General features: G+C 44.9%; 1 protein-coding gene across 2 annotated transcripts in view; it reads right to left on the bottom strand.

Annotated features, from left to right (window-relative positions):
• The window catches only part of CREB1 (cAMP responsive element binding protein 1), a 38,138-nt gene extending 23,886 nt beyond the window's left edge, over positions 1–14,252 (bottom strand). Inside the window, exon 1 of one of the 2 annotated variants that reach the window (XM_061455725.1) lies at positions 13,856–14,252. The gene's annotated coding sequence lies outside the window, so the exon portion shown is untranslated. The remainder of the gene's footprint in view (positions 1–13,855) is intronic. The other variant, XM_061455734.1, reaches the window with a different exon arrangement.
• Between the last annotated feature and the right edge of the window lie 1,266 nt (positions 14,253–15,518).

Here is a 15,518-nt window from a genome sequence, read left to right as displayed (position 1 = left end):
ACTAGGTGTGCTACAGATAATGGTAACTCCTGTAAAGACTGTTGGTTGAGCATCAATGCTGTGTATCTGGACTATGAGCATTGCCTCCCCTCCCACCTGCTCAGAGAGTCAAGAAATCATTCAGTCTTCCCACAGGTTTCATATCATCTTCACTCTTCAGTACCCACCCATTGATATATCCGTGGCCTCCCTGATATTTCCAGCTTTCTTACTACTTCCTTCTCCTAAATATCCCCATGAACTCCAGCATCTCTCCAGAATGTTAGGCTCTGCTCCTTGGTTTTTCATTGCTCATAGGTTTCCTGCTTTGCAAAAAAAGGCTGCTTTTCATATCCCAGGATGGACTGGAGAAAAAAGGTGGAGGCCCTTTCCCAGACACCACTAAATCCAAGAACCAAAATACCTCACTGTGGCTGTTGCAGCAGATGAAACTTTCCGTCCACTTTCATACCTGGAGGTCCAGAATGCCCCAAAGCTTTCCATGCTTTTCAGTTCTACAGTTGCCACAATAACACATTTTACTTCTCCTTGGAAGCCTTTCTTTTCTGTCTTCAGTAACATCGTGGTAACAATTCAGTGTTATCAGTTAATGCTTATGTTGACAGTTACTGGCCATACAGTAAAAATAAGTACACCTTGAGGCAACACGGTCTGCTTTACACCTCAGATACACTGTCATAGCCCACTCAGAAGCAAGCACAGCTTTACCAACTGACATACTTTAAAGCTTCCTTCTCCTCTGCAGCCAGATGATGACTTCTGCTTTTATTTTATCACACACCCAGATTTTGAAGGACATCACAGCCTCCAGAAACAGTGAGGAGCAGAGATCCAACAAACCTGTGATCATTTTGAACCTGCCTTGTGCCCCATCCATTGGACATTCCCTCAGCCATCACCTGCAGAGGCCACCTCTACCGCCACACTAGGCTCCTGATCCAGTTCAATACCCAGCCTCCCAGCAAGGCAGTAAAAGACTGGGGCAGTGAGAGGGCTGAGGAAAGGGAAATTGAGGCAATGCCTGTTTCTCAAGCACTGTACTCAGATTTATTCATAGCAGGAGTGCCAGTACAATTGTTGAGGAAGCAAATACCCCTCCACTGTCCAAAGCTCCAGGAACTCGCTCTGTATTTACTATATGTGGCTTTATAAAGCTACAATCCATCATGAAAGCACTGAAGAGGTCATAAAAAAACCCTCTTTTAAGGTATTATTTGTTTTCATCTTCCCAGTGTAAGTACTAAGCACATTCACATGAAATCTGTAAACACTTTTACTGTCACCTTGCAGTGCAGCAGCCCTTTCAGCTATGCCTCAACAGCCGCTTTATAAACTTCATTCAGAGGCTACAGACTGAAAACATTCAGAGAAAAGTGATTTTATTTACAGCTACCACATGGGACTTCAAATAAGCAGTAATAAATGTTCAACAGGACAGGCCCATAATTATCTCCCTCTGTCACTAATGACTACAGTGGGTTGGCACAGGGACTGCAGTTCACACCAGAGCTTCTCTGTCACCACAGTCTGGCACTGCCCCTGCTGCTACCCCTGGGTCTGTGCTCCTGCCCTCTCCTCAGGGTAACAGGACTGTGCACCATAATGTGAACACAACCTATGTCTGTTGCTCTGTCTTAAACCCACCTTTTCCTACTTCTCTGACCACCACACAGCTGTTCGATGACCATGACAGATTGTGGGTGAAGACAGTGCAAGGGCCATGGAAACTGGGTAGAACTGGAATAAAAGAATGGCCTCAAGAACTAAGTCCACTGCAAATGCCGAAAATGTTTTCACGGCAGGGGTTGGAACTTGATGATCTCAAGATCCTTTCCAACCCTAACTATTCTGTCATTCTGTGATTCAGATGACTTGCATGCACACACAGAAATCTGCTAGGCAAACTGAAGAATAGAAAGCTGGGAAAATTCCTCTTGTCACTGAAGTTAAAATATTTGATCGTGAACTTACAAGCAAAATTTAATCCTACTATATCGGGATCTTGCACAAAGCAGAATCAGACCATCAGCTGAAGGTAATACTTGTAGTCCCACTTGTGTCTCCATCAGCATGACACTCAGAGAAGTGTCTGAAAACTCTCATGCTGTATCAGACAATGCAAGAGAGGAGAGCAACGTAGTATTTTCATATAGATTACAGAAGGAATGCAACCAGGAGCCTTGATTATGTGTAACAAACCTTTCTGGCTCATGACCTTTCCAATCAAATTTCGAGTAGCTACACCTCTGAAGTTGGTGAAAATGTCTTATATTTCACTGCTTTAAATATATAAATGATGAAATGACAGGCATTGCATACTCAATTTCCTTTCAACTGAAGAAAAAGCAGCGGCAGATTTTAAAACAAGGTCAGGAGACCAAAAATCACAACCACAGCTGCAAGCACCCAAATGAGCGATCATGTAATGCTTTCTCTTAGCATAACACAAGAAAGCTGACATTTAGCAGGCAGATGGGGAATCAGTATGCACAGGTAACGTATCTGAGTCAAAGTTGCTTAAACACTCTTCTATGCTGAGTTTTCCTGGTTTGACTCCACGCTGTTGGCACTGCAGCAGTATCTAGTGTTTCTGCCTTCAAGCTTTTTAAAAGGAAAAAAGATTCTGATAGCAATTAACTGCAGTTTATTTCTTCTATCACAGATTCTATGAACAAATACAAGAGCATCCAGCAAGCACTTGGTACATGCACGAAATGAAGTTTAATCTATACTGCCTTTTCTTGATCAATAGAGAATCAAGGGACCTGAATAAGTTACAACCTTTGCCTTTGAACTGGGCACTGAAAGTAAGGGTGAACCTTCCTACAAAGCTTAAAAATAAAAACCCCTACATATTTTCATTCTACTGATAATATATGTATTAAGAAAAAACACCAGCCAAACAAGCAAAACAAAAACCCACCACCACCAAAATGACACAAATCCCAAAACCTTTTTCCTAATCTTATCTAATAGCTGGAATAGTTCATATGTGAATATACCAGTTCTGCGAAGAGCCGGGTAGATGATCCTGAGGGGACAGAACAGAGCAAGCACTTCCTAAGGCATTAACAATGAAAGGCAAACAAATGCCTCTTCACTGCCTTATCCCCTTTGCATTTAGAAATTCCCCTAATATATTGTCAGACTTCACTTACACAAATCAAAATGTTAAAACAAATCCCAGAAGGGTAATAAAGTCATTGGGTAACTATTATTATTATTACTGAAAACATAATCCATAAATACATTCTGTTTATAAATGCTCTGTCCTCATAATGCACTTAGGGCATTAAGACTAATTCATATGCTTTATGTCTGTGATCCTTAACTTGTAAAAGAATTGTCATAACCACTTATAAACACCTTTACTATGTGTAGTAAAAAAAAGAAAAAAAAGAAAGCCAAACAACAAAAAAAGCCCTGAAATATGTCAGCAAACTGAATTTTAGACAAAACAGAGTTTAAGGATGTCCTGTGCAGTATATACAATCATCTGTTCACAGAGCCCTCGTAAGAACTTGCTTATTTCTAAGAATTCAGCACATTTTATAGTTCTTCCACATTTGTTGCCAGTGTCATATTTATGAGGTGCACTTACATATAAACTGACCACACTTTACTACAGCTTGCCATCTGTTCTCTGACATTATTTTTAGAACATAAAGCACCTAATTTTCAACTTATGCTGATTTCTTGCAATTGCTACTAAGTGTAGAAAGTAGCTTTCCTTTCACAAAAAGAAAACCATGTGAAATTGTCAAAATACACGCCTCTTTTGCCCGTGTGTCTGCTGGAAGTCCTGTGGCTCACTCCGCAATGTGAGCTGCTGCTTACTTAATAAAAATTATCCTAGCAGTATCATTTTATACCCAGACATCTTTAGCATGACATAAAATAAGGGCATCAAATCATTTTTTTATGACTGCATCTGGTAGCTAATGCTCCCTCTGAATACATCCTGAACTCCGGGAACAAGCTCTTTGCAATCAGTACAGCAAATTAATAATCAGCATAGCTCTTCATGATGAGGTTTAATTTCTGTCCCTAGTCAAATTCTCATCTACCTTTGACTGAAACAGCAGTGGGTGGAGAACTGAGGAAAAAATGACTCCATGAGATATGAAGCTGATCTCTCAGTGCAACTGATTGCAGTGACACGAAGCCAGCCACGTCCTGTATTTGCACTTGTAACTTCAGTGCTGAACCGTGACCACACACTAATCTTATGGCAATTTTTAACAGAAAAAGATACAATTACATCTGCACTATGACTAGTGAGGTTACCTTTGTGTGTGTGTGCCTCTACAGAAGGAAGCCCCTGCGATGCTAACAGATACTGCACCAATAGTGCTCGCTTCTGCAGGTACCTCACATGGTGAGGTGGGGATAGCACCTGCTCAGTCCATGGTGGAGACTTGCTGGAATGAACCAGCACCCATCTAACAGCCACGGGGTGTATTAATGCAGCCTGAACCCAAGCAATCTCAAGTACAGCAATCGGTACAATAAACTAACATGTCTGTTCTGCTAACAAGGCCCTATGCCCAAGCTGGTACACCCTACCTCTTAGTACAGGTTGTTAGCTTGGGCTCAGCGCCACACAAAAGCACCTACATGACCCCTGAGTAAGGAGGTAGGTTGTACATGCCTGGCACAATGAGCAGTTCATAAACAGTGCTCTGGTACCACCCAGCTATTGAGATATGCCAAATAAATAATTTATTGGATTGTGCTGGTCAACATGCAGAACATTCTGGGCCACCTCTTTTCATAGCTAACATTGGCGCGTGAAGGTGTTCCAGCAGAAGAGCTAAGACAGTCCAGAGTGATGGAAATGAGAGTTAATTCTGCAAGTGGACAGAGACCTTCTTCCCCAGTGACAGGGAGAAAATGGGAGCTGTCAGAAAAGAGGACTGTGTCCCTACTAACAATGAAAGGAGTATTCAGAGCAGAAAATGATGCCCAGTTAGCAAGGTTAAGATCCACCTAAGGTGGATGTGTTGCTTTTTTCCACTGGGTAGACCCGTCAGAACTTGAGATTTCCACTTGACCTGCCAGAATCATTCGGATGGATCATATTTGTTTTCCTCCATATGCATTTCTGTGTCTTACGGCCTTTTACGGTCCCTTCATTCATTCTGGCAGAGTAAGAACCACCTAAATACTGCATGAAATACGTTTTGATACCATTTTGACATGTTGTAAGGACCTCTGTCCACATGCCAAGAAGCCTTTAAAAATCCCAGGTCAGCAGCATCAGCGGAAGGAACTGCTGCAATCCCAAATCTGTGACAGAGCGCTGCCCTATAGAGACTCTATACGCATGTGCATTAAATAAACCATTCTCTCTGACACAAGGAAACTGTTCAAACATGTTCTTAGCAAACAACTACAGGAGCAAAGACTAACTGCTCAACAGAGCTACTCTTCCAGAGACAGTGAAGTAGGACTGTGATGTTGTTAAGACAAGGGTATTTCCTAACTGTGCCTCCTGCACAGGCTTTTCTCTCTATGTATTACAGAGATTCACAGTCTTGATCACTGGGTCCATGACAAATGCTTAAGTGAACAAAGCTAAAGCTACTTTGAAATCATACATTAGAAAATCCAACTCTTTTCTGGTGCTCAGAGCAGATGAGGAACAACTCATTAAATAACAGAAATAAAACCCAGAGCATTACAGACTCACATGATTCTGGTTAACCTGAGTGCTCCAAGCCCAAGGGCCAAGAACACAACACACAGTAATCTCACGCCTGTCACAGAGAATCACCTCCATACTGGCATTTCCTCAGTTGTAGTAATTTAAATTACATACCAGGTATGATTTAATGGAAGCCTATGCAGGAATGTGATAAAGACAAATAACCGTATAAGCATGTTTATTATTACCTGAAATCTTCCTTTTCCAAAGTAACTTGTTTCCAGAGTCTCTGTTAATTTTACAGTGTGAAAATATTAACAGACACATCACATTTACTGGAATAGTGTACTGTAAGACTGGACTGAAGGTTCTGATTCTGATTGAAGATGACATTCTAATGTAATATGAATGTAAATTTACATTCTGAAACTTAAATCTTCTGGAAAGACCCAGAATTCAGGAGACTTTCCCATTAATAAAGCAAATGTTTCCTTTCCCATCCTATAACGAGGGAGAGCAACTGTCAGTATTTGAAGTTCTTCCGTTCAGTCTAAAACATTAAATTATGTACCTGAATTTCAACATCCATTGTTTAGTTCATGAACAAATTAAAAAATCCTGAGGTTTAAAAACTCAAGCAATACACCTCAGTACAATACTGCAGGCTGAAAAGGGTCACAAGTTGGAATCCAAAAGTGACACCAATCACACTCATTTTCTCATCATTCTTCTATTTCAGAGAACTATCAAATGACTTAAGAAGCTCAAGGCAAGCATGGAGCTTTAGGTATTATCAGCACCATGGTTAAACTTGACAAGAGAATTTTAGGTAGCATTCCAGAACAGGTTTTGTCTGTGGGCATGAGGGACAGCTCCATCGCTGATGTTTCTAACCCACTTCTGAATGTCAGTGGCTAAAGGATTAATGTGTAAAATATGCCGCTTCATATATTTACGCTGCAAGCTCTACAGGCATAAACTACTAAAACAAACACTGCTCATTCGGTTTGATGCTTGGAACATTCATGGTATTTCTGGAGTTCAACCCATAGTGTAGGAGCATGAAGTTATATAACACAGTAAATATTGGAAAGTCCTATTTAAAAAACCCACACTTCTATTGAGTTCAGAAAGAAAACACAACAAAATGGATGTTTCAGGCCACTGCTTTCACTGTTTTATTAACAGAACATCTTTAGAAATGGTCATCTAAAAGAATTATTATACAAAGTGGACAATTACCAGAGATAAAGTCCAATGTCTGAAACAAATGCAAAATAACCTGTATCTGTATAAGCAACATACTTTTTGTTATGATTTAATAGCTTTGTTTCTTTCTTAACAGGCAATATAGGCTGTATTTTCCTCCAATCCTCTCAAGTAAGTGAAAACCTTTGAATTATTTCTGCAGCTGGCATGCTACAGTAGAGTATGCCCAGGTATGCACAAGAAAAACATCACTTCCTTACAAACCTTGCCTTCTGAATGCACCCTATTCACAAAATTTATTGCAACATTAAAACTGAAGATTTGGGGCTTAAACCGCAAGTCAGACGTGGAAATATTTTAAATCCTAAAATTGCTCTGACTTTACTAGTTATATTGAAATAATCTTTGGCTGGTCAATTAGCATCAGTCCTGGAGCAGTAGCAGGTACATTATCTCGCTTAAAACACCAAAATTACATCTACGACCCACCCTCTCCCTAAAAATCAACTGAAATTAAACAGTGACCAAATTCTGTAGTAAAATAATTTGGTCTAATGTTATAAACTGAGTGGATTCTGGTTTATTTTATATTTGCCTGGATGGTGTGGAGAGCTTCTCAAATGAGAAAGATCTCTCATATGCCTGCCTGGCAGATCTACACCGCAAAAGTATCACCTCCAGAACAGAGAATAATTTACCTTGGTTCTCAAATGTTTAACTGGAGTTTTAAGACCTGCATTACCTGTGGGCAACACAGCTGTCTCCACTGAACAGACATGTGCCCTATTGGCAATGGCGACATTCCGAACTAACCCTGAATAAGGAATAGGAGCCCTTGATGAACCAGAAAGGATCAGAGAAAGAAATAGAACCTGTGTTTTGCATCAGTGTGTTTCGCACAAAAGAATATCTCAATTTTGCTTTCAGCAACTACAGTCTGACAAGGATTTCTGTTGGCAACACTGCCAGATTAGGCTCTGCTTTCCTCCGGATTCTCTCTTATTTATACCTTTAGAACTGCCTGTGAGGCTGTGCAGTAAATGGGACTGGGCAACCAATTTGCACTACAGACCAACTGCATTTTTATCCCAGACCAGTTCAACCCAGCTCACCGCAGTGCCCCAGAGGCAGCTGTACCAGTACTCCTGGCACAGGTGCAGGAACAGGGAAAGTGGAGCAGAGTCTACCCTGCTGCAATCAGTCCTGCAATGAAAGCAAAGTAGGTAAAATAATGGGTGTGTCGTAAGACCACAGGAAGTTAATACAGATGCTAAAGAGAACACCTATATTCTGTAATTTGATATTATTGTTTTTACTGATGACTCTGCTTAAGAGTAGGAGGCCGGAAACAGGATGATTATTTTTTATATAGTCAACATCAACTCACTGAAGATTGGGTAGAAACACGCATTTTTCAAACAGGCACATCACTGCCATAGCGGATGTTTGCAGCAGGTAACGTACTTCATCCTCTAGCCAGCCCAGGATAACGTTCACTGATTACACATACCACATTAACCTTGAACTGCAACTTTCAGGCTAGCAGTTTCAGCCACAATTATTTTAAAATCAGGAAGACAGGGCAAGGCATCTATCAGTTTGCAGTAACAGTGAAACTAAAGTGAGCTCACCACTCAGGTGCCTTGGGCCAACTGACAGGATCTACACCAATGTGTTGGGCCTGGACACCTTCTGGAGCTTCACCTTTCAACTTGGGCTTGGTTAAAGAAAAGTTATACATAATTCTCCCTATCTGACTGGGACCAAAGAGTTACAATGATTCAATCTCTTTAGAAGACCGAAACTTGCCTCTGATAAGGAGAAGCTAGCTCAACCACAGGGGTATCATGAGGCTTTCAAAAGAGGGACTCTCCTCTTGTTTTTTGTTTTTTTTTTTTTTTTTCCTTCAGCTGAGGCCCTTACTGTGTCCCAGCTTTCCTAGCAGCAAAGACAAACTGATAAGGCTCTGATCACCATGGACAGAGCCTGACCCTTCTTTCATGATGAATCATGGATGTGCTGCGGTTCCCCAGGATGGGTCTACTGACCCAGCTCTCTGCTGCTGAAGACATAAAGTTATGGCCCCACTTCCTGTCCCTGCATCTCCTTATGAATGTGCACCAGTGTTGGTGCTAACAATAATCACCAACTGATTCAGCTCACTCACACAGAAGAAACTAACTTAACAGAAAAGGATGGTTTTCTCCTGGGTTACTGAACTGCTTCATTAGATTTTACATACAATGAAAACTGCAGCTAGTGTAAGAGGTAGCTGAACACCACAGAACCAGAAGCAGGAGAGAAGGAAGGATGAGATGTTGGTCTCTTGAGAGCCACATGCAGTTTTATCAGCTCAGATGAAACCACAGTAAAAGACTTCTGCTGGTATTATACTGTGGCATTACTACAGAGTGCCCTTTTTCACATCTTGGTATCTCCCAGAACTTTCCTATCAGCACAAAAAAGAAAATTTGGATGAGTTTCACAAAGAGGGGCAGGTGTCCTATTTCTGTAGCAATGCCCTAAGCTTTTATTCAAGAGAAAGCTCTCTACAACCTACAAAGACATAAATTTACAACCCTGCTCACACTGCATGTCACTTGGAGGAATGGACAGGCACAGCGGAGTTTTGAGTCTGGGCCAGCTGCATAGAGCCAGAGGAACAGTCATCAGAAAAAGGCAAGAAAATAATGCTTCCCGTCCATTACTCCATGGGGTATAAAATATAAGCTAGATGAAAAAAGATTTTACATTTAAGCCTAGCAAAGGTGCAAGGGAAAGCAAAATCCAACTGATATTGGAACAGCAGTGGACAACAAATTAGATTAAGGGCAGCATTGATCAGAAAAAATGCATGTGATATTGGAGCCAAAATATCACAGGAGTTGCAGGGTTGCTGGAGAGATGATTGAAGAGATTGCAGCAAAGAGCTGCAGAGAACAGCAGCAGGAGTTTAAAAGTCAGAAGAAAACATGTGAGAACAGCACTGAGCAAGTGAATGCTAGAGCTGTTAAAAGAACACCCAAAACCACACAAAAGGTGTTTAATCCAAGGAAATAAGTAGCACAACAAACAGTATGTATACGTGATATTGAAGTTTGTGAAGGGCTGCTGCTCGTGTTCATTTGCTCGTATTTAGCACACGTAAAAACTTGAGTTTAGCTAAATGATGCAGGGCTGCAGCAGGAAGAGCCACAACAGGATCTGTGCCATCCAGTTTAAGTTACAAGCACAGCAATAGTTGAAATTCACATGTAGGTTGCATTTTCTCATTTAGCAACACTGTTGTTTAAGCCACCCTCATCTTCCTGACCCACCCTTCCCTGCATATGCTGGTACAGATCACATGCAGCCGGCAGCAATCAGGGGAGGGATGATCCAGGTGAAAAATAACCAGACTTCCCATCCCTCACCCTGATAGATCATTTCCCCAGTCAGCTCTACCATGCAGCAACTCAAACACTTGTGCCAGTGCAATGGAGAAGACATGAACAAACCACCAGACAGAGGATGCTTCAGCCAGTATTTCTGTCAAAAACCTGTATGTGGAACTATGGTTTCAGTCCATCAGGTAGTGGATAAACTCTCAAAATTCCTGAAGTTTAGAAAAAGTTTGTGCCAAAAGAGGAAAATACAACCCAGTTCTTCCAAATGCAGGGGAAAACCATTTTGTTGATAACCTCATTGACCAAACAATCTATAACTGGAACAACACTTAGAGAATCAGATTTTTTACACATCACTTGAACTCTCCCCTCCAAAATGTGTGAGAATCTCAAGGGCAGACATTTATGTTTCCTGCATGAAGGTGGCTCCAGAACAGGTCATTATGAGGCTTCCTGCAGCTTTGTCTGAAGTAGCAGTGTAGTCTTGTGTCAGAGACCAACTGTAAGGTAATGAAACCTTTTTAACTGCAGTACAACCAAGTGATCTAAAAGTTTTGCAGAATAAAAGAGGTATCAGTGTTTTCATGCTGGGGGATGTACAAAGATCATTAACTGAAGATTGCTCAGGTTTTCATAACCATTATGAAGTAGGACTGCACGGATTGCAGATGAAGCAACACAATTTTTGATTCAGAGTTAAATCACTGCCTTGTCATGAAACTTCAACTGTATGCAGGTAGGGCACCAAAGAGCTCAAACCAGATTCAGTAAGGCTGTTTCTGCAGACAAGGGTTGCTGTCACGTCCCATGAAACTAACTTTAGTGTCTGCTAGCATGGCCTTCTCACTGCACAAAAGCCTTGAGAAATGCAGCATGAGTAACTGATCCCCACTTGCTTCCAGAGATCCAAAAATAGAGGTGAGGTGTGAATATCCCATTTGTTTCAAAAGGGTGTCAACAGAAATTCCTAGTCAGGGCTTTATGTGCTATCAGAATCTGCACCTACATAGCTGTAGCTGTACTTAGGCAAGAGGCTGTTTGCTTCTTACTGCAGCAGAACACCTACTTTCCAGAATAAGATCAGCTACTACAGAATATTTTATCTTTGACATCAGTACCAGCAATAGCTACGCTGGTGCAGGCATCCAGGAAGGACAGACTGATGACGTGACAGTCTAAATGAGAAGTTTCTGAATTCTCTCTATCAGAGAATTTCCCCCTTTTAGACCTTTGGGTTTTGATTGGCTTTTTTTTCCCCACCCAGGGTAGCAGAGACCCTTTTTTATATATATATACACACACACACACATATATATGTATATGTGAGTATATATGTATGTACACACCAAAAGTATTGGAAGAAAAATTAAGAACAGATGCAGACCATTACTGCAGATCCAGATACAAAGCTGAGAGTATTAATTTAACATCTGATGTTCTATCAGTGAGATTAAAGAACTAAAAATTATTACACTTTTCTATACTGCATGCAAATTATTCCACTTTAGGTCACTTGTAATTGATGCTTAGCAAATACACAACCACCTCTCTGTCCCCTTTTCTCTCTGATTTGTGAGGATACAAAGCTGGTGAGGAAATGCAGAGATCCATGTTAGAAAATATGGATCTGAGTCTTCCACTCTATTATAAAATAGAATGTTGTGTTTCTAAAGCTACAAACACCAAGCAAGGATTTACTGTTATACTTTAGCATTTAAGTGCATATTCCATCAAACAAAGAATGAATGAAATACACTAATGACTACATTCTCTTTAATCACTATCAACACCTATGTTACTTACTTAAACCCACAGATGTCTGTTAATCAATTTCAACTTTAGAAACCCTCTTTTCATGTTGGTATTATTCAGAGTGATGCAGAGCACCTTTGGCCTTCATTTCAAAAGGAGTGGTGGAAGTGACAGAAATTCATGTACAAGGAAGGACAGGTGAATCACAAATACCCATGTTGAATAAAAGCTTATTTCAGTGAATTAACATTTTACTGTAAGAAAACCCCATATTGATACAAGCAAAGGAAGCAAGTAGAGTCTCAAAATTCCTGTATTCTGAAATAGTGTTTGGTGGTCACGATGGGACTAAACAGAGTCTCTAATCCTTTGTTTAATAGGAAACTTGTTTGTAACCCCAGGAAGAGAATAAATTATGACAAGTGTTATTCCAGAAGCAGATTATGTGCAGGCATTTCAATATTTAAGAGGGGAAAAATGTATTAAACCAAAATCAACATGCTTTTGGGAAGAAAAGTCATATGATCTATTAAAAAAAAAGTTATCCTTGTATACATTTGAAAGGTGTTACAATCTTAGGTAAAATAAGTTTTTAAACACTATTGCATCATTTTTACTTATTACTGTATGTAAAAATGCAAATATCCGGGTTTTAAAAGCTGAAATGAAGTCAAAATAATGTCTTCTATACTAGGCAACAAAACAGGGAAAAAAGCCCCACAGCAGCAGCACGGCAAGGCTGGTGTAAGGTGGCAAAAGGCAGCCGAGTTGACATCTGCGATTGAGGCAGCGATAGAGGTCAAATCCTGCTCGCTGTGCAGCACCTAAACGTCTGTGGGAAACTGGCAAAAGCAAATCCCAAACCGAGATTTACCAGCCACGGCCAAGCTCAAGTTCACGTCGGGTTAAAAATACAGGGAAGAAATAACGCAGCAAAAGGGAACCGTATCTCTGTTACGTGATCTGCGCATCGGGCTTAAAGCTCTCCCCTCCGATCTGCGCCCGGACCGGAGCGCGGTGTTGGGTGTCCGAGCACCATTACCCCTTTCACAGCCTGCTGCAGACGGCCGTGCCCCACGCTGCAAATAAAATCAAACCACCAGACCAAGCGCTGGCCCAGAGCTTCTGTGCACAGATTTTATTAAGAACTTCTCGTTACAGAGCGCAGGAGCACCCCACGTCCTCGTTTCCATCACGGCAAGAGTTTGTTTATTTATTTATACAGCGCACTCGGGTCACCGGGGAAGTGAAACTCTCCGGGCGCGGAGCGGGGGGCCGGCCCGGCCCGGCCCGGCAGGAGGGCTGCCCGCCTGCCCGGCCAGCCGCCGCCACGGCCGCCCAGCGTCCCTGGAGCCCGGCGCAGCCGCGCCGGCCGGGAGGCCGTGCCCGGGACCGCCGCCGACCGAAGAGGGCAGCGCCGGGGGGAGAACGCGGGGTTTGCAGCCGGGAAGCAAGCCGGGGCGCACCCGGAGGGGCGGGGAGGGGGCGCGGGTGGGTGAGCGGCCGCTCCCCCCTCGTCGTCTTCCTCCTCCGCCGCCTCCTCCAGGGGCCGGGGGGCGCGATCCCCCTTCCCCGCCGCGGGGAGCGCCGCTGCTGGCTGCCGCCAGAGTCGCCGCCGCCGCCCGGCCGTGGCGGCCGCCGCCGGGGCCGGCTCCCATCCGCCATTATCCTTTGTTCGCGGCGCGGCGGCGGCGGGGATGTTGCAGGGCTCGGCTCCATCTTTAAAGCGGGCGCCCCTCCCGCGGGCGGTGCAAGGCCGGGCCCCCGCGTCCTGCCGCCCGGCGGCTCCCCTGGTCCCCGCCGGGCTCCATTTCCTTCCCTCCCCCCCGCCCCTGTTTGCTGGGCGCCTTCCTCCTCTTACCGGTTACCAGGCTGCTCCGTCACTGCTTTCGTTCGCGCCTAGGATCTCGCCGCAGTTTTATTCTCTCCCCCACGTAACACACCGCGTCAAACTACACCTCCGCCGCGTCACTCACACACACACAGGCGCTCCCAGCCCGGCGACAGGCAGGCAGCGGCCGACTGAGGAGCGCCAGCCAGGGAGCAAGCGCCGAGCGCGCCGCGGCCCGCACGGAAAACGCCGAGCGCTCACGGAAAACGCCGAGCGCCCAGCAGGCGGCGGGAACGGCCGAGCGCGCCGCCGGCCCCCGCGGAAAGAGCCGAGCGACCGCGGAAACGAACGAAGCGCCCCGGAGCGGAGGCGGAAAGAGCCGAGCGGCCGCGGGAAGGCGCGAACGGCGCTTCCGTCCGGGGCAGCCCGCGGGAAAGCCCCGAGTGGGGTTCTCGGTGCGGGGGGGGAAGGGGGTGCGGGGGAGGCGCGCACCCCCTCCCCCCCACCCATGCCCGTCCCCACGCGCGCGTGGCCGAGGCAACCGGAAAGTGACGAGCGCTGACGGAAACGGCCGAGCTGCCCCTGCGGCGGGTGGGTGAGCGTGGGGCCTCACAGTCCCCGCCAGGGCGCCGGGACCCCCGGTCACCCAGCGCGTCCCCACGGGCACACCGGCTCCTGGGGGAGCTGTTGGTCCCGGCCCCGCAGGGCTGCTCCCACCCCCAGGGAATCCCCTGCATAGTTGCCCCAGTGCCGGGACAGCCGGGCAGCCCACCTTCCTCAGATCCCCGATTCTCACCCTAAGGGCCAGCCACCCTGTCTGCACAGGCACAACATGGCGGGGTGAGGTGATGCGGCAGCGCCACGCTGACCCTTGTCTGTGCCTCCCACCTGCCTGGCGTCCTCGCCGTCCATTCCCCACATGGGGAAGTGCTCAGATTGCTCCTCCAAGTCTTCCTCTACTGCCTGGTTTTCACTCCAGGTTGTAACTCCCATCCAGCCCCCTACTCTCTGGCCAGCCCTGGCAGCCCAAAACCAGGCTTGGGGCGACTGCTGCTTCGTTGTCGCCAAATATTCCCCAGGCATGCTGTAGCCCCGAACAACTGTCCTCCACCGGTGCTGGAGGGACAAACCTGCTTTTGCAGAGGCACTGAAGCAGTAACCCCCAGTTTCCAGAGCAGCTGTGGCCGAGGTGGCACTTTTAACCCCTGGTGCCAGCCCTATGCTTTGCCACTTGGCAGTGGGCAGAGATACCGGTTTGTGTCTTGTCAGAGAAGAGGAGCATCCATGTGCTTTGGCTCACAACTGCCTCATCTCCAGTACCAGTGTGACGTGTGTTGCTGGGGTTTTAAACACTGGATAGGCGAACATTTCCTAGGAGAGGCCTTTCAAAGCATTGATGCCACCATGGAGCAGGGAATGGGCCGCTGGTGCTCCTGCTGAGTGGGCCCAGCCCTGTCTTCTATGTTTCACAGAGTTCAATGCACCCCATTGTACACCCTGAAGAATTAACTGCTTGAACTACAACCTGATAGAAGCTACACATAGCCTTTCATAAAACCTCAAGATGGCACTGCATAACAAGATTTGAAGCTCCAGATCTGGTTCATTTTTGCAGGTGGCCTCACAGCCACTCTGAGACCCCACTGGGAGGCTGTAAGTGCTGCAGGCACCACATCAGATGACACGGGTGTGC

The sequence above is a fragment of the Pezoporus flaviventris genome, unplaced genomic scaffold (genome assembly GCF_033815535.1).
Source record: "Pezoporus flaviventris isolate CSIRO_AGI_PZ_B2104156 unplaced genomic scaffold, CSIRO_AGI_Pfla_v1 ptg000001l, whole genome shotgun sequence".
Lineage (NCBI taxonomy): Eukaryota > Metazoa > Chordata > Aves > Psittaciformes > Psittacidae > Pezoporus > Pezoporus flaviventris.
The sequence above is the reverse complement of the archived record's forward strand: the minus strand, read 5'-3'. Positions and strand labels throughout refer to the sequence as shown.